General features: G+C 38.7%; 1 protein-coding gene and 1 pseudogene across 1 annotated transcript in view; one reads left to right on the forward strand and one right to left on the reverse strand.

Moving 5' to 3' along the window:
• Positions 1-21,104, forward strand: part of NAALADL2 (N-acetylated alpha-linked acidic dipeptidase like 2) — a 1,044,682-nt gene that overhangs the window by 81,921 nt on the left and 941,657 nt on the right. The window lies entirely within an intron of this gene.
• LOC118845953 overlaps positions 1-21,104 on the reverse strand; it is a 210,999-nt pseudogene that overhangs the window by 38,220 nt on the left and 151,675 nt on the right.

The following is a 21,104-nucleotide window of genomic DNA, read 5'->3' on the forward strand; positions in this document are numbered from 1 at the left end:
TCCTGGAATAACATGATATTCAATGCCATACCCAAGAGGACAAAAACTCAACTGATACATCACCTGTACAAGTACACAGAGCTGAGCCCCAAAATAAAGTCTAAAGTCATAAAGAAGATTGGGATGAGGAGCAAACAAGCAAAAAGAATCCCATGGTAAAAAGCTATATGTGACAGGGATGTTCAAGGCATAAACCCAGAAGAAGAAACTTATTCTGAAACAGCTATGAGCAGTCTCAAAGGAAAACATAGCTCAGGACATGAAACCAGGTTAGCTTGTTTGTTTTAAGAGTTCAATTATGTTTATAAATGAACTGAGAGGGCTAGAGAAAAATGAAAAAGAAATATGAGCTATGGAAGAAAAAAATGAAGAGGGGAATTAAAGCTTTGATACAAGAAGTAGTAAACTCTACCCAAGAAACAGACTCCTTGAAAATTAGAATAGAGCAAACGGAGGCTAATGGCTCTATGATACAAGAAATAATATAATGAAGACAAAAGATTGAAAAATGGAAGAAAAGGTAATATATATCCTAGCAAAGACAATTGGCCTGGAAAACATCTTGAAGAGAGATAGTTTAAGAATCATTGGTCTGCCAGAAGTTCATGACCAAAAGAAGAGTCTAGATAATGAATTTCAAGAAATCATAAAGAGAAAACTGCCCAGATCTATTCGAACCAGAGGACAAAATAGAAATGGAATGAATTTACTTGTCATCACTTCCTAAATGAATCCCCAAAATGAAACCCCTCAAGGATATTACAGTCCAAATCTAAAGCTCCTGTGTCAAAGAAAAAATATTGCAAACATCCAAAAAGAAAAAAAAATCAAATACTGAAGAGCCAGAGTCAGGATTACACATGATTTAGCCCCTACAAAACAGTGGAGCACTTGAAATACAATATTCTAGAATGCAAAGGATATAGGCTTACAAACAGGAGTCATTTACCAAGTAAAACTGAATATAATCTTACAGAGGAAAAGTAATGAATCTTTAATGAAAGAGGTCTTCCAAGAATTACTGAGGAGGTGCATCACAACTTTGAAGAGTACACACAAGAGTCAAGAGAAATACACACACACACATATTCACAAGAAGGTAAACATGAGTGAACAACCATAAGGGACTTAACAAGAATAAACTGTTTACATTTCAATGATATGGAGAGATGATACCTGTGTCCCTTCAGAATCCAATCATCAGGGGGTCATACAGAGAGTCTGATTAAATAGAGGGGTGGTGGTGGTGGTTCTGATATGTCTCATGGATTTTAAAAGAAGAATGGAAAAGGATGGAAAAAAGAAAACACCGGTGAGTGATAGGGATGAAGGATGGGGAAAAGAATCTCACATAATTGGGATATACATGAAGTCTTTACTGTACATACAAAGAGGAAGAATGGGAGGAGTAGGTGACAATTGAACTTAATTGTCATCTGGACTAGTCAAAAGAGAAAAAATCTATTCACAGACACGCATACACACACACATAGCTGGGTACACAAATATGTTTCACTTAATGTAGAAACAAAATAAAAAGGGGAGGAGGGGGGAATAAAAGGGAGACAGATTAATAGAGGGATTAGGGATTAGTCCTAAGCAAAACAAACTCTAACTAAGGATGTACAAAAATTTTTACAGCAGCAATTTTTGTGTTGGCAAAGAATTGGAAACTAAGAGGCATGCCCTTCAAGTGAAGAAAGGCAGTAATGACACTGGTCCTGTAATTCTGTTTGACTACAAGACTATTGGTGCCCTAGACTGAAATAAAGAAGTTGAGAAGGGAGTGGGTTTAGGAGAAAAGATGATGAATTCTGTTTTGAACATGTTGTGTTACCTATGTTATATCAAGTTCAAAATGTTGAATAGTTAATTGCTGATGTGGGACTGGAGGTGAGGAGAGAAACTAGGGCTGCATATATGAGTCACCTGAATAGAGATTATTTAGCTGCAAGAGCTAATGAGATCACTTAGTGAGAGAAAAGGGCTGAGGACAAGGCTCGGGGTCCACCCACAGTTAGTAGATATGACATTTGCCTTATTATCCAACAAAGAATGTGAAGCTGCTCTCAGCCAGGTTTGAGAAGAGGCAGGAGAGAACAATGTCACAAGGCAGTGTTCAGGAGGAGAGGATGGACCATAGTGCCCGAAGCTTCAGAGAGGTCCAGCAGTGTATGGACATAGAAAAGGCTGTTAGAATTGACAATGAAGAGATCACTGGTAACTTTTGAGCTTAGTTTGTGTTGATTGATGAGGTCAGAAACCAGAATACACAGGATTTCAGAGAGTGAGTTAATGATAAAATGTTGACTTGTTCAATATACAACCAATACTTCCCAGTGAATGAGACCGATGTCGTGATTAGCTGGCTCATGTACACGTTAGCCTAGTCTTGAACCTAAGTGGTAGCATATTCACTTTCAAGCCAGGAGTCTGTAAAGCAGCACGGCTCCCATGTGGCATTTCCTTGTATAATGTTCAGCATGTCTGGATTTGAAATGTGTCATATCTGAGAGCACCAAAGCCAGGGAAACTTTAACAAGGTTTGTAAAATTTTATTTCACTCTGCCTCATATTTCTATGGTGCTTTCAAGATGGTAACACCCCTATTAATCTTGACAGGACTTCTTCACAGCATTGACGTTGACCAAATCATGTCACAGGTAATGATAGTACATAGACATTTTTGCAAATATTTTCCACCTTGTAAGTAGAAAACTAAGCATTCAAAAAAAATGTTTAAAATGGGTATGTTTCATCAGTTTGCTACTGCTGGAATAGCAAACAAGGAATTACATTTTTTTTGTTAATTACTTGGCTAATTCAAAGGCTGTGTAATCTCATCACAATGGATAATCATTCCAATGGTACAGGTTGCACCCCTTCTATGCTTTCTCATTTTTTTGTGACTCTTGTCCACATCCTACAAATCCTACACAGCATTTCTACCCAACATAGGAGGTTAGAGGGGGGTTGGGGAGAAGGACTTCCTCTGCATCTCTGGACTTTACATGGACACCATGAACCAAAGAAATCACCAAATCTTATATTCATAGAGGACCCCAATGGCTATCTGGCCCAAACCATGGCTCCCAAAGTATCCCCCACCCCATAGCAACAGACCAGATAGGTGATAATCTGTCATCTCTCTGAAGATCTATCAGCTTTTCTTTTTCTGAAGTTTATTCAGACTTAAGAAGGTGAGCTTGGCCTTCAGACAGGCGTGTTTATTAAATGTCAGGTAATGTCAACACACATTTTTATTAGGTATCTACTATGTACCAGGCACTGTGCTAAGTGCTGGGGATACAAAGAAAGGCAGAGGAAAATAAAGTCCCTACTCTCACAGAGCTCCCCATCTAATTGGGACATGCAAGCGTCTATGTACAGACAAGTTATACACAGGGTAAATTGGAAATGATCTTCAAGCCTGATTCATTCTTTTCCCTAGACTTGTCTGCTGTGGCTATTGGTGGACCCTGTTACTGGCTCCTGGTATTGGCTCTTTGATGTCTCTTGTGACCTTTGGAAACTGTCATGGTCTCAACCTGGTCAATTCTATCTCTGAATATTAAGTCACCTATATTTAGGAAACAATAAACACAAAAATGCTTTGGTGGCACCATGCTTCCACAGCTCCATGGTGGTCTGCTGGAGAGTTAAGTTATTATGACTGCTATGACCCCAGCCACAACCCTACTGACGCTGCTACTACTAACCCTGTCCCCACCGGGAGGCCCAGAGCATTGCTTCCACTTTACTCAGAAGGGAAGAGTCAGATAGAGTCTGCTTGGACCTTTCTGACATACAGTCAATTCCAGCTCAGTGGCTAATTTCAAAAGCTTTTTGTCACCATACAGTGAGCCAATAGAAAACAGTCAAAGGATACCTGCTATTGCTCTGAATTGGGAGGAGGAACCACTGTATTATCTCTGCTCAGAAACATCCTTACCAAGCCTCCACATTTGGAGTGGGGCAGGGCATATTTCTGGTGCTCCCCACTGGAGCTCAGCTTCCTTTTATGTGTGCTCTTCCCCATTAGAATGTAAGCTCCTTAAAGGCAGGGACTATCTTTTTTCTGATTTTGGTGTTCTTAGCACTCAGCACTGTCCCTGGCTCAGAGTAAGCATTTCATGAAGGCTTATTACTGACTTACTGTTTTAAAGACTAGGAAGACTTTCATTGACCAGTCTCTCCATTTTCACAAAGATCCCAGAACCACAGATTAATTGTTGGAAAGGATCATAGAGGTCATCGAGGCCAACCCCCTAATTTTCCAAAGCTCTGTGATAATGGTTTCCTTATTAAGGAAAGTTCTTTGGGAAACTAGGGGGAAAGGGAAATTTGGACCATGATTAATTAAGGGTGTCTTTTCCCATTTAGCCCTTAGCTTTATAGTTGAATATACAACACACTAAAAGGTCAATACGGGCTAGGCAATTCATTTGGCTCCTTTTATATGGCTTGCTTTTTCTTTTTAGTACAAATGTCATCTTTCTGGTAATAAACATGACAAGGAACAAAACAACCTAGAATAACAAGTAGGCAGAAACAACTAGATGGGTCATAAAAATACTAGATTAGAAGCAACATGGCAGAAGGGAAAGACCACTAGAGATGGAGACAGATGAGACTCGGCTTCAAATCCTTTTTCTAGTCATTACCAGCTTTGCAGCTCATTTAACTGCTCTGGGCCTCACTTTCTTTATCTATAAAGTGGGGATAATAATACCTCTAGTCTTACCTCTAAGGATGGTTATAAGGATCAGATGCAATAATGAATAGCAAGTGCCTAATAAAACTTAAAGCACTGGATAAATTCAACTATTGTTACTATTACCGTATAACTGAATGAAAACTTGGAGTTAAGAGGATACAATTTAGGAGGTATCATTTTTTAGATGTTAGTCAACTGCAGAGATATTTCATGCAACCTATAAGTATCATGCCTTCTTTTCCCAATTCAGGAATTGCTAGTGTATAAATATTTTATTATTACAGATAAATGTTTAAATGGTGCCAACTGTGAAGATAAACATTTATATTCTACTTTAGAATTTGTGGATGATCTGTAACATCCCACTCTTCATAAAGTTCAATTTCATGCAAGAATAATTGATGTTTTCGGATGCCGTCAGTGACGATGGCACATCAGCCAGATTCACTTGGTGCAGGTGAAACATCACTGATGAATCATTTTGAAAACTCTTGGGCTGATTCATTGAGCCTGGCAAGACTATGTAACTATGTGCTATGCTGCATTATTAAATTTAGGTTATGATTATTATTCCTTTTCTGCATCATCATAATTGTAAAATATGACGTAGCTCATATATCACATATTCAACTTCATTTTCTTTTAGGTTTTATTATTAGCTTGGCTGGACAGATTTAGATATAAAAGCAAGCTGGAATGCCTTCTACTGGTTTTGTCATCCTGCATATACCAAGTCTCTGACCTAACTTTATGATAAAGATTAAATTCATTTTGAAAAGTCTGGCTGGAAATTGAAAGTCATAAGGAGTAAACTAGATTTCTTTGCTTGTTTATTCATTTATTTATTCAGTTATCTATCGATTTAATTTTAGAATAACGTTTTGCTGAAACCTAGACTCTTTGGCTCGATTTAATGGTCTTCAGTTCATGTAGACTTGCCATCTACCCAAAGTGGATTAAACTTTCTTTTTCCTCTTCTGATGATGCCCATGGGTTATATTAGTATCTAATATCATCACTACTCGTGTATGAGTGAATTATGGACTTGATTCACTGGGGGAGCATATTCTAAGGCAAAGCAACAGTGACTGGCATCTCAGAATGCAGGGATGATGTTGGCTCAGCTGCTGTACTTCGGGGTTATTCATCTTATCTAGCCCACCACCTGGGCACTGGGAACATTAGCATTCAGCACTTAACGTTCCATTGTCCCACAGCAACTAACATCAATGTGTAATTATATAGTTTGTTTTGTTAGTGATAAATTCCCAAATACTCCATTACTATGATGGTGTTTGGATTGTGTTTATCATATCAATATAAACATAGAAATTGAGTCAAATTATTTGCTCTTTTAGCCTAGGGGAAAAGCAAGTCATCCTAGAATTGTCAGTTTCAAAATGTCTCAGAATGATAAAGTCACTAGTGTCTTTGTTCAGAACTAGAAATATCTAAAGCTCTGTTACATCCCTATAGCAGTAGGTAAAATTGGGAAGAAGGGAGTAGATGTGCCCCAGATAGCTATTTAAATATACTGAAATACCATAATGGTCTGCCAGTTTGGAAGCATTTGAAATTGAGAACCTTTATTAAGCTTAAATGTTTTGTTCTGTTTTCATTTGTCTAAGGGGACTGTTGTCAAGTTTCATATAAGTCTGGCATCAGATACCCTTTAGGCATTTCTGATAGAAGCCTTCTAATAGAAATTAGAAAATGTCTGTTTTCTGATTTGGATGTATTTTGAGGGTTTTTCCACCCCCTCTTCTAGGCAGTTTAATAACAGGAGTGATTGAGGGGATAAAGAAGTCAACACTGGCATGAGAAAGACCTAAATTTAAGATTTGCCTCTGACACATACTAACTGCATGACCCTAGGTGAGTTAATCTCAAAGACCTCAGCAAATTCTCTGAGACTTAAAGATGAGCTGTTATTCTGCAACAGCTGAGAGAGTTTCCACAATAGAAATTCCCTACAGTGAGATAATCACAGAGCCATGCCCCTATCCCCTAAGTTTTTATTCAGATTTTTTTTGTTGTTTTTTTCCCATGGAATGAGTTTATCAATTCTCCTACAATATTTCTCCACCATGACTGCCACACGGGGGTATGACTGAAAATGAAACATGTACCTAGCTTCTCCTTGGTATCCATCTTCTACCACCACTTGCCTCTAGATTCCTGCTGCTTTTCATGCTGACCTGTCTCAGCTACACTGTCTGCCTGGTACTCCTTGGCCCTCATTCTTTGGCCTCAGATCCCTAAGTTTGCAGTGTGGCAATGGACAGTCTTAAAACTTGTGCCCACCTTTGGAGCCCAGTCAGGCGGGGTATTTCGTCTCCAAATCTTATACTTGTTTTCCTAGTTAATAATCAACCCACCCTCTGACTGCATGTAGGTGCCCTTGACTTTCCAGGAAGGAAGCAAAACAAACAGAAACCTCCCCCAGGTATCAAGTTTGAGCTTTTAATTGTTGTTCTGTTCTTATGATTCTGTTTCATCCTTGAAATCCTTATTTGACTAAGATGAATATCAGTGGGAGTGATTCATGAGGCCTATGTTGAATGAGCAAGAAAGTACTGCTTAACTTCAGAAAGACCAGGAAAATGGAAAGGCTTCACTTTCTGTCTAACAAAGGGAATAACTGGTGGTATAATTGTTTCTTCATATTGGCATTATGACATATCATATTTTGGGTTTTCCAAAGTAGTTTTTAGTATATTATCTCAGAGCCTCACAACAACTCAGTGCAGCTGGGTGGTGCAGTGAATAGAACACTGAGCCTAGAGTCAGGAAAACTCATCTTTCTGAGTTGAAATCCGACCTCAGACAGACACTTACTAGCTGTGTGACCCTGGGCAAGTCGTTTAACCCTATTTGCCTTAGTTTCCTCATCTGTAAAATGATCTGGCGAAGGAAATGGCCAGCCATTCCAGTATCTCTGCCAAGAAAACCACAAGCACAATCACAGTGAGTTGGACATTACTGAACAACAAGAGTCCTTTTTTCTTTCTATTATGGATGAATGAACCAAGCCTCAGAGTCAAGTCAAGGAAACAAGCATATATTAAGTGCTTTCTGTGTACCAACATAGACCTGCAAACAGTTCTGGCCTCAAGCAGCTCACATTCTAATGGGGGAGAAAAACAAAAAACCCAATGTAAATAACTAAATACAAACAAGATATATACAGAACATATACCATAGTAATGGAAGGTAAACCCGGAGGAAGAGGCAAAAGGGTTTACAGACTTGCCTGTGGTTTACAAGGGTAATTATTTTAAGAAACAGGAGATGGGATGTTGTATATGAACGACCAGCAAGTAGGCCAAGTAGCTTGGAAGCTAGAATGCATAAAGGGGAGTAAGAAGAACTCAATCTGTAAATTTCAGATGGAGAGGCTGCCTGTGAAGGCTTTTAAATGCTAAACAAAAGCATTGTTTTAAATGGACTTGATGTATTGGAAACACTCATCTGCTGCTATATTGACTTTATTCATTTGGATTATTTACTCATTCTGATAATTTTTGAGAACTTCATTTCTAGAAGAGTGAGGAAGCAACAAGGACTTACTCCACTGGAGGTAGCTGGGTGGTGCAGTGGATAGAGCCCTGGGTCTGAAGTCAGGAAAACCCGAGTTCAGATATGACATTGCATGCTTAGTAGCTGTGCATTCCTGACCCCAAGCTTAGCAGATGAGGCATACGAACAATACTAAGGAAAGGGAAATGTTTTTTTTTTCAAAAAACATGCTAAAAGCATCAACATAAACAGGAAGGAATAGAATTTCTGCTTGAGGAGGAAGACAGTGTTAACAGATGAATGGAGAGAAGGGAGAACTATCAGTCATTTCAGCATGAAGAATGATTTTCAAATTTGAAAGGCTAGAACAAGGACAATTCAGAGGAAGGTAAAACTCAAGAGAGGGGAGAAGACAGTAGCATAATCTCTACTGCCATTTTAAATGCACTGGGTGTTCCATGTCCAGAGGAATTACTTACCAAGCTACTGAAATAACTTGTCAGTTATCTTTGAGAAACCATGGATAATAGGAAATTGGAAGGCAGGCTTGCAACATCCTAATCATTTAAAGGGGAAAAGGGTGCATCTTGAAAGGAGAGAAAACATGGCTCAGTGGATTCAGCCCCAAAGTCAAAAAGACTTGGATTCAAGTGCTACCACTGACACATACTGTTCTTGTGACCCAATGCAAATCAATTAACTTCTCAGTGCACTAGATAATGTACTAAGACTATAAATTGCAGGGAAGATGCCAACATCCATTGGTAGAGAGAATTTCTCCAATTGGGAATTCCCTATGCCAATGAAATCACAAATCTTTAATAAATATTAATTGACTGACAATTGACTGCTATGGATCCCTGCCAAAAGTCAAAGATGGCTTATTAAAGAAACGGCTTATGGTGATTCAGAGCTGGCAGGAGGATAATGATGAACTTATCCTGATTCATTTCTCAAGAAGCCTTTCCCCTGAGTCTTTGGATATGATTAACAGGCCTGGGAAATCATGGGAAGTGCATCAACCTACTGTCTCTGGATTCCAACAAGGTATTTGACAAAGCCTTCCATGCTTTCCTTGTGGAAGAAATGCAAAGTCATGGTTGAGATCGGGGTTCTTAACCTTATTTCTATCCTGGATCACTTTGCCTTGATGAAGCCTATATATTCCTTCTTGAAATAGTATTGTAAATACATTAAACCAAATGTATAGAATTATAATGGAAACCAATGATATAGAAATACAACCATCACATTCATGCATATATACACACATATACATGTGTGTATATTCAGTTATTATATTTCAGTATCATTGATTTCATTTCTAATTATTTATGCACATAAACACACATATGTAATATGTTTATATTTATTTATATACACACACAAGTACACATACACACACATTCACATATCCCAGGATTAGAACTTATAGTCTAGACACTTCTAAAGTCATATGAATTTATAACTGACTGAAATACCATACTCAGCCTGGGTTGATGAATAAATTACAGTCAATCTACAGCTTGGTAGAGTTGTGGATAAGAGCACAGGGCCAGGAGTCAGGAAAATGTGAGTTCAAATCCAGACTCTGACACTTACTTTGTGACTCTGGACAAGTCACTTAACTTCTGTTTGCCTCAGTTTCTTAAGTCTAAAGTGTAGATAGTAGAACTGCCTACCTCTCCCAGTTTTGTGAGGACAAAATGAGATATTTCTGAAGCTTTTTGCAAAGCTGAATGCATTAGAAGATAAATGCCAGGTATTGTTATTATTCATTTTTAAATGGTGTTCAACAGGTCTCTTTTCTTGTTTAGTCAACATTTTGATTAAAAATGTGAACTTGGGTCTGGGAAACAGGTTTATTAAATTTAGCAAAGTCATCAAATTGAGTCAGAAGGCCATTATATTGGAAGATGAAATACATATTCAGGGGATCCCTGACTGGCAGCTTTAAGGGATATCTCCCCTCATTTTGCACATTAGGAGCCTAAGACCCAGACAAGTTAAGTGATTTGTCCCAGGTCACAAGAATAGATAGTAACTGGCAATGTTAGGATTCCACCCCAAGTCTCTTTGACTTTAAATTCAGTACTTATTCCAGTCCGCCATATCATCGGGACAGGCTAAAATGATGGACTCCCTCAAAACTGTCAAAAGTAAGATTAAATTTCTCTTAAGGAATTGGCAAGTTGTGCACTGAAATCAAAACTCCGTTTAAGGTGGTGTGTTGTGGAAGACATTTGACTTGACAGTTTAAGTGAAAGAGGGCCGGGGATTTTAGTTGACTACAAACTCAATTTGAGCAAGTACATTAACGAGGCTGCTAAAAAGGGCTGATGTAAGATTAGATGGAATGAAGAGAACGATGGTGTCTGCTTCAGGTAATTTCGCAATCTGAGTAAACTCTGTTTGGTCAGAGCACTGCTGGAGTATCTAGTCCTTTTGGGCTGCTATACCCAAAAAGATCATGGACATACTAGGAGTCAGCCAGAGAAGTATAAAAGGAGTGAAAATTCTTATAAACTCTGTCCTAGGAGAAATGATTGAGAAATTGAATCTACCTATTCCAAATAACACTTCCTATACTTACTCCAATTTGCCTTCAAATATATGAAAGGTCATAATGTAAAAGTTGCATTAATATCATGCTGTATTGATAAAGAGGAGTTAGAGAATTAGGACCAATGAGTAGAAATTATAGGGAGCCAGACTGTAGCATCATATCAAGGATTTGACAATTCACTAAAAGTTAAAAGCACCTGTTGGGCGCCAATCAATGTAACAGTCACTGTGGATAAAAAGAATGAAAGTGAAATAGTGCCTGCCCTCAGGGAATGAGACATGATGAGCAACTAACTATTGTGGTTGTGTATGTATGTATAAATGGTTGACTGACTGAATGAAAAAATATATTAAACACTTACTAGGTACCAAACACTATGGATATATATAAATACAAGCAAGAAAGATGGTTCCTACCCTCATGGAATTTTTTTCTAAGAGGAAAAAACAATATATAAGAGAATGTAGACTAGGGAGGAGTGTTGTGGGCAGAGAAGTCAGATTGAATAGTGATTAGAGTTATAGGGAAATTGATTGACATGTCACTATGAAAAATGGAAGTAGTGATTTGGGAGGGAACATATACATTGACAGTCTTTGGAATAAATGATCTGTAAGGTCTAAACATCAATAGTTTCTTATCAGGACATTGTCCATGTTGAGTTAAAAACTTATCAGTTGGGTTGACTGATAGAATATTACATCCCATTTGACATTGCTAGTAGGTTTTTTTTTAATTTCTTCAAATTTGGTTGATTAGTTTTTAATTTCAATGTACAAATGCTCCATCAAAATAGTGAACTGTGAATTTCCTCCTTTTCACCTTCCTTTCCGCTGCCCCCACTTTCCTACTCTGCCTGCCTTGGGACCTTCCATTGTCCATTTGTACCATCCATCAGTTTTTGAGCGGGGCCTTAGATTTTGGGTGTTGATTTTGGAGTCATGCTGACACATTGTCTGGAGATGATTTTTTCAGGGCTACTTAAGACAAGGAGAGTCCTTTTGGCATGAGAAATGTGTTTTTGGCATCTTGAAGACAGGAGTCATAAAAAGAAAAACCAAAACAAACCTCAGGTCATATGTAATGTCATATTGTGATATTACCATAACTCATCAATATATCATGAGTAATATTGTACCTTCCCTCTGGAGACTTTAAAATGGCAGAAACAGGATGATATAGTAGCTTTGGAGTCAAGAAAACCTGAATCCAATCCCCACTTCTGACACAAGCAGATGTATGATCCTGGCCAAGTCAACCTCTTATTGTCCCAAGAAATTCTCTATCAACTGCAGAACAGTCACTAATGATATTGGTGGAGGGAGTTTCTTTACTATTATGTTTTCTATACCAATGAAATTATTGGACCAGACCAAAAACAAATTTCCAAACTGATTGTATGTTCATTACCAGAAAGATTCCTGAGTTCTAACTTTGAGGATATCAGCTCATATCTCATTATTTATTATCCATGAGAACTTGGGCAAATTATTTCTTCTCTCTGTCAGTTTCTTCATCTGTATGATGACTTGGACCAGATCAGAGGTGTTGTTTGTGGCCCCAAAGCAGATTAAAATGTAATTGGGAAACAAATCAAATGAAAACGTAACACAACATGAATCATGTTAATCTGTGGTTTTCTAAGTCTGTTTCTATTTCAGTTTGACACCCCTGGATCTCTTTTCCAAATTTAAATAATCCATCTTAACCCATTTTATCTTCATAATTTATCTCCGTGGTAATGAATGGCAGGTATAATGGAAAGATTGTAGAATAGGATGCTAACAGCACCTACCTCTCAGGGTTGTTGTGAGGATCAAATGAGATGATATTTTAGAGTGCCTGCCACCTGGTAGTTGCTATATAAATTTTTATTCCTTCCCTCCCTTCTACCCCTCTGATTTTACACTTAGAACCACCAACTAGTAGCCTGGTATGCTCAGACAGTTGCCTGTCTAGTAAAAGTCCTTGTCTATGTATACTAAACTCCTCCTGGGTCATGAAGAAACACAACTCATGCTGTTAATAATTCTGTATCCATTTGGTAAATATTGCATCTCCAGTAATTGCTGAGGATGTCTTTTATTTCTGCATAAAACAAGACCAGATTGATATTCTCATAAACCACAGGACAAAGTAACATGGTATCCACAGCATGTAGGTGCTTACATTGAAGAAAAATGTTGTCTGCATGCCAAGTAAGAACCCCGGAAAACATCAGAGCCCGTTTCCTTTCTCATTGAAAGAGCTGACGATGTCTCCAGTTTGCGTTAACAGCTGGAAGAGCTGCCATTACTTTTTATTTTGTTGTTCTCAGACTCTTTATGGCCCAAGGCAATAAGTCACTCAATTTATGGCAAAGAGTTGCATCACTGGTTTTTGCTGCTCAGTATATTTTCATTGGATTTTGGTGAAACTGTTTTAATCATTAGGAATCTTTTTTCCCCTACTAGACACAGAAATATGGACAGTGTCAGGGCCCTGTAATGTTGGCTCAATATTTTGTTTGGTTGTTTTTTGTTTGTTTGCTTTAAAATAGTACTTGTGATTTCATTAGGGATTTGGAGCTTCTCATGCCAATATAGATCAGTGCCTTTTCTGTAGTTTACAGTCTTAAAGAGTTGCCTGGGACATAGAAAGGTTGAAGTGAAGGACTCAGAGGTATCAGATGCAGAACTTGAACCCAGGTAGGTCCAGACTACAGTTAGAAAAATGAAACTGCCTAGAAATGATAAGAGTATATTATGGATTGTTTAGGTATTATTGATTGACTATATGAAATGTAAAGACATCTGATATTTATGTAATTATCTAACTCATATATATTATTTTATTTGATTGTTACAGTAATCCTCTGAACTATGTGCTATTCTTGTAGGTCACTTTAGAAAACTGAGTTTAGAGAGTTTTCAAGACTTGCTGAAGCTCACATGGAACAGTTAGTGTCAGAGGCGAGATTTGAACCTGGATGTTTCTGCCTCCATGGTTAACACTCTAATCATTATACTATGTTGCCCTTGGTTTTTGGTGTCCCTTTCCCTAAGTTATTTTGAATTCATTGTGTGTGTGTGTGTGTGTGTGTGTGTGTATGTGTGTGTGTGTATACACACTGATATGTACATATACACATCTGTACATACACATATGTCTCTATATATGTACACAGTCATATATATACACATCTTAATTTACAACTAGATCATAGAATCTTATTTTTTTGGTATCATGGACCCCTTTGGCAGTCTAGTGAAACCTATGAACCCTTCTCAGAATAAAGTTTGTACAGTAAAGGAATTGCTAAATAGAATAAAATTTAAGGAAATACTGGATTTCTTTTTGTTAAAATAAAGATGCAATTGCCCATTCAAGTTCATGGAACTCCTGAAATCTGTCCACAGATCCCCCCGTGAACAGCACTTGATTGAGATATACACATTTTATTTGTGTCTGCTGTGCATATATACATGCATACATATACATATATGTATACACTGTGTGTCCATATATATCTAAACACACATATACACAGTGTCTGCTCTTAGAATGCAAGCTCCTTGAGGGACCAGAACCATCTCACTTTTGTCTTCGTATCTTCAATGTTTAGCACAGTAACTGGCACATGATTGACATTTGTTAAATTTTTGGGTGACTCATTCATTCATTTATCACTTGTATCAGAGTTTTCCTTTAGTCATGGGATACTTCTATTAATCAAGTTTAAAATGACCTTAGTCATAGGAAGGCAGTAGGCACTAACTACATAGAAGAAAGAATAATCAACCTCTCCCAATAGCCTTAATTAGAAATCTTGGCTCAATTTTCAAATGCATAAAATTTGTTTTGCTCTTTATAACTCTTTCTGATTTTGAAGGATACGTTCAACTAGGTAGAAAAAGGCTCACAACCAGTGGGCTGATCAGTTAGTGATAAATTCTTTGGCCATGCCAACACAGGAAATGTGTCCTTTCAACCTCTGTAGTGACAGAGCCATAGTGGCTGAAAAGATAGCAGGGTGTAAAGAAGCATGAAGTTTTTAATGGTCAATACATACATAGAGGACAGTTCTTCTAATATGAGTCTTATCTAATAACCAATGAGCAGATACATAGATAGATAAGATAGATCTATATTTTTATCTATATCTATATTCCATCTCCAGTAATTGCTGAGGAAGTCTTTTACAGACAGATATCTCATCTATCTATCTATCTATCTATCTATCTATCTATCTATCTATCTGTCTATCTACTGTTGGAGGAAGAGAAGCATCTAGGGAGCTATGGTTGTTCTAAATGAAATTGGGAGACAGGAAGTGTGAGAAATGTGAGATTGACTAGAGTTTCCATGGAGAGGTAATTTGAGGAGCTGGCCTAGTGGTTTTGAAAGAGGATATAAACCATTGTCCTTTTGGTACTTTACTATATACTCATCTTTCTCTTTTGCTTCATTCAGAATCATGTGATAATCTTCTCGTAGAAAGGCATCAATTTGTTGAAATACATTTAAAAATTAAATGGCATTAATCTGCCTCGTACAAGAATCAACTTGATTGTTTATGTTAATGGAAGGGATAGTCTCTGGATTATCTCTATTACTGGAGAATCCCAAAACAATTATATATGAGTGTGTGTGCTTATCTGTCTGTCTTATCTAGCTAGCTAGCTCTGATATACATATCTAGCTATCTGTATGTAGGTATATGTTTATATTATATATGAATATATCCCTATCTATATGTATATGTGGATAGATATAGAAATGTATATATACACATTATATGCATGTACTATATATAAACTATGTGTGGTATGTGTATAGATAATACTCTATAAATATAAACTTGATAATGCACTCTATCTCATTTTTAGCCAGTCTTTAAAACTGGGATTTCACAAATGGAACTGAATTTAAAGATTATGTAATCCAAGTATTTAGGACAGCCAGGTGGTGCAATGTGTAGAGTGCTGGGCCTGGAGTCTGGGCCTGAGTTCAAATGTCGCTTCAGACATTTACTAGCTGTGTGACTCTGGACAAGTCACTTAACCCTGTCTTCCTCATTTCCTTATCTGTAAAATGGCAAACTACTCCAGTGTCTTTGCCAAGAAAACCCCAGATGGGTCATGAACAGTTGGACGTGACTTACAAAATGAGTCAACAACAATCCAGCTGTCTAATTTTTCAGAGGAGGGAAGTAAAAGCCAGAGAAGGGATGTGACTGGCCCCAGGTTACTCAGGTGTCTGGGGCCAGAACTGGAACTAGAATTCAAGCCCCACTGATCAAGGACATTCATCCATAGTGGCCAGAAGCATACTAAGAGGTAGGGAGGAGTTGAGGAGGAATGAGAGGGAGGATCCAGCTTGAGATTTTACAACGGCTTTCAGTTTAGTACACCAGTGATGGTGCCCACAGACTCTCTATGACACTGGGGCGCAGAGCACTTGGCCATCCTTTTCATCCAGAAGCTACAATTGCTTCCAAAGGACCACATGGGAAACTAAATTCACCTGGCAAGAGTGCCCTGAGTAGGGGCAGCTAGGTGGCACAGTAATAGAGCACCAGCCGTGGAGTCAGAAGGACCTAAGTTCAAATCCATCTGCAGACACTTGACACTTACTAGCTGTGTGATCTTGGACAAGTCACTTAACCCCAATTGCCTTGCCTTTCCCCCTCCAAAAAAAAAAAAGAGGCCCTGAGCAAGGAATCCATAGAGAGCAATTTAGAAGGACTGTGGTGAAGGCAATGCCTATTCTCTAAGGAATTCCTGTTGCCAACCTCCCAAGGCAAAGTGTGATGAGAGGAGACTAGATATTTCTGTCCTGTATAGATTGAAACACAGATTTGACCTCCTGCATCTGTGTTTGCTCAAACTGTTTGGGGAATCAACACATAGGTGGTAGGGACTAGGCAAGGTTCTGTTCCAAATTCCATGTGTGGTCATTCAAGCAACATGCATTTATTAATCATCTACTCAATGCAAAACACTAAACTACGCTGGAGATCCTGGGGATATAAAGACAAAAGTTGTACAGTACCTGTCCTAAAGGAGCTTACTTTCTGGTGAGGTAGCTAGGTAGTACAGTGAATAGACTGCTGCACTTATTTTGGGGGGGTTGGGTTTTTTTTGGGGAAGGCAAGGCAATTGGGGTTAAGTGACTTGCCCAAGGTCACACGGCTAGCAAGTGTGTCAGGTGTCTGAGGCCGGATTTGAACTCAGGTCCTCCTGACTCCTTGTGCCACCTAGCTGCCCCTAGACTGCTGTACTTAGAATCAGAAAGACCCGAGTTGGAATCTCACCTCAGTCACTTACTAGCTATGTGACTCTGGGCTGGTCACTTATTGTCTCTCGACCTCAACTTCCTCATCTGTAAAGTGGGAGCAATAATGGCGCTTCTCCCATAGAGTTGTCATAAGGATCAATTGAGATAATTAGCGGTGCTTTGCAAACCTTAAAGCACTATATAGATGCCATCATCATCATTAATCATCATCGTCATCACCTTCATCGTCACCATCATCATCATCATTGCAGTCATCTTCATCTTCACCATCATCATCATCATTGCAGTCATCTTCATCTTCACCATCATCATCATCATTGCAGTCATCTTCATCGTCACCATCATCATCATCATTGCAGTCATCTTCATCGTCACCATCATCATCATCATTGCAGTCATCTTCGTCACCATCATCATCATCATTTCAGTCATCATCATCGTCACCATCATCAACATCATGGCAGTCATCTTCGTCACCATCATCATCATCATTGCAGTCATCGTCATCGTCACCATCATCATCATCATTGCAGTCATCTTCATCGTCACCATCATCATCATCATTGCAGTCATCTTCATCGTCACCATCATCATCATCATTGCAGTCATCTTCATCATCGTCAAAGTCAGCTCTGCTTCTGTCAGATTTCAGCCTCTACATCTGCTGCGCGTGGGAGCTGGGCCAGTCACAAACGCTAGGTCATGGATTTAGAGTTAGAAAGCACCTTGAGGCCATAATAATAGCTACTTGACCTCACGGAGATCAGAATCACAGAACTGAAGCAGGAAGGGACCCTGGCGATTGTCTAGTCGAGCCTTTTTCTGAACAAGAATCCCTTCTACAATGCAGAGCCCGTGTTGTAGTACTATTAAGTAGTATCATTAAGCATGTAGGTGCTTAATAAATTCTTGTTGATTGATTGATTGACAGATCTACATGCTGCCTCTCCAGACAGCACATGCCACTGTGGGGAGGCTTCAATTGTTAGAAAGTACTTCTTTACAACAAGTCTAAGGATTCCTTTTGTTGACGTCCAGCTCTTTCATCTCTGATTTCTGGAGCTAAGCAAAACACCAAGAACTTACTTACTTACTTACTTACTTACTTACTTACTTACTAGGAGCCAGGCTCTTTAAAAATATCATCTCGTTTGATTGTCACAACAGCACCGAGAGGCGGGTGATGTCATTATCCCATCTTACAGGTGACAGAACTGAGGCAACCAAGTTAAGTGATTTGCCCAAGGTTAAGTGTCTGAAGTGGGATTTGAACTCAAGTCATCCTGACAATGGGATCAGCACAATAATTGCTGTACTACCTAGGTAACTTACTCTTGCCCATGAGAAGATATGATTAAAAAAAACTTTAAAAAGTATAAATCCCTGTGCAGATGTAAGGTGTTATTATCATTCAAGCACAAAAAGGTCTAATTTGCCTCAATTATCTGGATATTTCAGGTGAAAAAGTGGCCATTTTGACTTAAATGATTAGAATAATAAGCTTGGTTCTCCTCCATAATTTGCATATGTAGGCAGCTTAATTTTCTATTTTTCAATAAAACTAAGAAGGTGGAATGCTTCATGCGTCTAGTTTCATTTGGTGATGCCAAGAGCTTTCAGACATCTAATTGCTTCCCCATCATGAAGTACCAACTGATGATGGCACTTTGATGCTCAATTTCAGTGAGTCCCACTTCTTTCCCTAAACTCCGGTCCCCGATCAAATCACAAGCCTCGAGCTCAAGGACAGGAGAGGTCACAACCAGAAAGTGGGATAGAGGAAATCAGTCATGCCATGCAGAAAGTTCAGGCTAGTTTGGTGTCTTTAATATGTCAGGATTGTATAAAAAGGTTTCATAAGCCATCGATCAATGCTAACAGTGGCTTCAGAAATAGACAAGGGGATGTAGACATTAGACTTCTCTCATCTGGAGGAGTTGAGTGTAAAGTCTCAGGCACATTGAAAATTTAAATAAATCTGAGAGAAGGAGAAGGGAATAGGAAATATCAATAGGCAAAAATCAGCAGAAAAACAACCAGGTTTTGTCAATTGTTTAATTATTTTCTACTATATGATTAGCTTCGTATAGCGTATAGAAAGCTGGGTTTTGGAAGACCTGGGTTCACATCCTTCCTCTGAAGCTATGTTCACCTCTAGGTACCTCAGATGATTCCCAAAGATTTACTTACTAGTCATAGAAGAGTTGTGACCATTCTTCCTAGGAGGAATTCCCGTAACAGACCTCTCTGCTGAATTAATCACCGATCCTCCCAGGAGGCTGTATGGTATAGTAGAAAGGACCCTGGCTTTGCAGTAAGTGTCTGAATCCTGGCTCTGTCCATTCTTCCTCGGGTGACCTTGGACTAATCACTGGAGCTCTCTGGGCCTCAGTTTCCTGAACTCTAAAATGAATGTGATTTGACGTAGTTCAGCGATACTCTGATATTATATTCAGTCAAATTTAGAGGGGAAAAGTTAGTCTCTTTCATATCTGATCATGTGAATGGAGCATTGACTGAATGGGACATCAGTATGGCCCCCATCTGAGTTGGTCACAGATCACTGGATCTCAGAGGCTCTTTAGTCTAACTCGCAGCTGACCTAGACTCCCGCTACCATAGATTGACATTCAATCCAACTCAGGATATGCACCCACATATACACATGTGTGTACATACATACATACTTTAATGACTTAAAGATCGCAACACCAGGTAGATATGAACACGTTTGTGTGTATTGTTCATACACACAATATACCTCAAAAGTCAATGTCGTTTTAAACGATTAAGATTTATATGTATAGTAAAGGGATGGGAGGGAGGGGAGGCACTAAAGTCAGGGAACTGAGAGAAGCTTCATGAGCAAAGCCTTGAAAATGGCCAAGAGTTCCATGAAACAGTGGAGGAATTCAAGGAAGGCTGCCAGAACAGATTTCTCAGTGTTGCCCATTCTCTGTGTCTCCTGCTCTTTGTACAATGCCTGCCATATACTCAACACTTAATCAATCCTTGTTGACCTACTGACTCTAATGCTTGTTAATGTTATCGTTGTATTAATAATGATTGTTCTTATCTTTGAATTCTTTAATGAATCTATGACCTCATTCTTGAAGGTTTTCCCCTCAATGACATTCTCTCTTTCTGTGAGACCAGCCTCAACAAGGGGCTCACCCCACATGCTTGGAGATGTGCATGTGTGGAACCATGCACTAAGTTTAGAAACAGCAGACAGTCATTTCAGGGCAGGGGTGGGGTGGGCAGGGAGAGGAACTAAGCGGCTTGGTTAGAAATACTAAAGTAGATTGGTTTGGTCAGATCAGAGAGGAGTATGGAATAAACTTCCTATGATGGATTCTTGGAGAGAAAATTGATGTCAACTTTTAAAGCATAGATTCTTAACCTGGGGTTCATGGATGCCTTTAGGATCCATGGATTTATATATATACGTACATATACATATATACGTACACGAATACACAGATAGATAGATAAGTAGATAGACATAAAAAATCAGGGGATCTATGAACTTGGGAGAAAATTATCTTTTTTTCCACTAACCTTTGGTTTATGCCCTATATATTTTATTTTGTTTATTTGCAACCATTATTCTGAAAAGAGGTCCATAGGCTTTACCAAACTGCAAAAAGAGTGTCTATAACACACACACACACACACACACACACACACACACACAAATGTATAGTACCCTCGCTTTAAAGGGTAGTTTGTGGACTCAAGATTTAGAGGTGTAATGCAGTAAAAACAAACTAAACTACCAGGCTGAAAGGGGGGAAAAACCCTATTTTCTTTCTTTCCTCTTTTCTTTGTACCCTCAGCACTTATCAGTGTCTGGCATATAATAGTTGTTTAATAAATATCGGGTACTTAACTATTGATTGACTGACAAGTAAAACACCTGGGTTCTAGTTCTGGCTCAGTCCCATCCTGGCCGTGAGATTTCAGGTTCCTGGTTTAACTCATCTGAGTGTCTAAGTTTCTGCATCTTCAAGATAGGGGTGA

Source organism: Trichosurus vulpecula, chromosome 4 (assembly GCF_011100635.1).
Source record: "Trichosurus vulpecula isolate mTriVul1 chromosome 4, mTriVul1.pri, whole genome shotgun sequence".
Lineage (NCBI taxonomy): Eukaryota > Metazoa > Chordata > Mammalia > Diprotodontia > Phalangeridae > Trichosurus > Trichosurus vulpecula.